This window comes from Carlito syrichta, unplaced genomic scaffold, assembly GCF_000164805.1.
Source record: "Carlito syrichta isolate Samal-C Ts95f unplaced genomic scaffold, Tarsius_syrichta-2.0.1 Scaffold92627, whole genome shotgun sequence".
Taxonomy (NCBI): domain Eukaryota; kingdom Metazoa; phylum Chordata; class Mammalia; order Primates; family Tarsiidae; genus Carlito; species Carlito syrichta.
The window spans coordinates 15802-18013 of record NW_007036723.1 but is presented as its reverse complement, the minus strand read 5'-3'; positions in this window follow the sequence as shown (position 1 = coordinate 18013).

Here is a 2212-nt window from a genome sequence, read left to right as displayed (position 1 = left end):
TACATTCTCAGAAATGGAATTGCTGAATTGTGTGGTAGCTCGGTTTTTAGTTTTTGTAAAAATGCCACACTGCTTTCCACAAAGGTTGAACTAGCTGACCTTTCCATGAACAGTGTAGAAGCATTCCCTTTTCTCCACAGCCTTGCCAACACCTGTTGTTTTTGCCTTTTTAATGATAGCCATCCTGACTGGTGTGAGGTGATATCTCATTATAGTTTTGATTTGCATTTCTCTGATGATTAGTGAAGCTGAGAATGTCTTCATGTCTGTTGTCTGCTTGTATGTCTTCCTTTGAGAAGTGTCTGTTTGCTGGGCACGGTGGTTCATGCCTAAATCCCAGCAGTTTGGGAAGTGGAGGTGAGAGAATTACCTAAGTTCAGGGGTTCGAGACCAGCCTGAGCAACATGGCAAGACCTTGTCTCTACAATTTAAAAAAAAAACAAAACAGCTGGGCATGGTGGTGCATGCCTGTGGTTCCAGCAACTTGGAAAGCCAAGGAGGATCACTTGAGCTCAGCAGGTCGAGGCTGTAGTGGCCATGAGCACACCACTGCATTCCAGCCTGGAAAACAGCATGAAACTTTGACTCGAAAAAAAGAGAAGTGTCTGTTAGTGTCCTCTGCCTAGTTTTTTTTTTTTTTTTGAGTTGGAGTCTCATTCTGTTGCCCAGACTTGGGTGCAGTGGCCACTCCCACCACAGCCTCGACCTGCTGGGCTCCGGCGAGCCTTCCGCCTCAGCCTTCCAAGTAGCTGGAACTACAGGCACACGCTACCACGCCCGGCTTTTTTTTCTTTTTTTTTTAATTGTAGAGATGTGGTCTCACCAATTGCCCAGGCAGGTCTCGAACCCATGGACTCAGGCAATCCACTCACCTCAGCCTCCCAAGGCGCGGGGTTACAGGCTGAGCCACCAAACCTGGCTCATGAGTTTCTTATAGACCCTGGATGTTAGGCCTTTGTCAGATACATAACTTGCCAATATTTTTACCCATTGTGTAGATTGCCTCTTGACTCTCTTGATAGTTTCTTTTGCTATGCAAAAACTTTTTAGCTTGATAAGATCCCACCTGTCAAGTTTAGATTTTGCTGCATTTGTTTTTGAGGACTCGGCCATACATTCGTTGCCTACTCTGATGTCTACGAGGGTGTTCTCTGTGTTTTCATCTAGGATTCTTATAGTTTGAGGTATCACATTCAAGTCCTTGATCCATTTTGAGTTAATTTTTGTATATGGTGATAGGTAGGAGTCTAGTTTCATTTTTCGGCAGGTGGTTAGCCAGTTTTCCAGCACCATTTGCTAAATATGGTTTCTTCTCTCCAATGTTTGTTTTTGTCGGCTTTTCGAAGTGTTGGTTGAAGGTCTGTGGTTTTATTTCCGGATTCTCTGTCCTGCTCCATTGGCCAATGTGTCTATTTTTGTACCAGTACCAAGAGCATATTATAGCTTTTAAAAAGTATTTTGTCTAGGGTCAGGCTTGGTGGATCATACCTATAATCCCAGCACTTTGGGAGGCTGAGGTGGGAGGATCACTTGAGGCCAGGAGTTTGAGACTAGCCTGGGTAACATAGCAAGACCTAAAAAGACTCTACAAAAAAACTTTTTAAAAATTAACCAAGCCGGGCTCGGTGGCTCAGCCTGTAATCCCGCGCCTTTGGGAGGCTGAGGTGAGTGGATTGCCTGAGCCCGTGGGTTCGAGACCCGCCTGGGCAGTGAGACCTCATCTCTACAATAAATCAAAAAATCAGCCGGGCGTGGTAGCGCATGCCTATAATTCCAGCTACTTGGAAGGCTGAGGCGGAAGGATCGCCGGAGTCCAGCAGGTCGAGGCTGCAGTGGCTGGGAGCGCCCACTGCACTCCAGTGTAGGCGATCGAGTGAGACTCCAACTCCAAAAAAAAAAAAAAATTAACCAGACATGATGGTACATGCCTGTAGTACCAGCTATTTTTGAGACGGAGGTGGTAGGATCACTTGAGCCCAAGAGGTCAAGACTGCAGTGAGCAATGATTGCTCCACTGTACTCCAGCCTGAGTAATATACCAAGACTCTGTTCAAAAAGTAAAAATTAAGGTATTTGGTATAGAGTGACATCGTTAAAACCTCAATGAATTTGAGTTTACGGATTTTTTTTTTTTTAGTCAGAGTCTCACTCTGTCACCCAGGCTGGAATGCAGTGGCACAAGCATGGCCACTGCAGCCTCAACCTGCTGGAC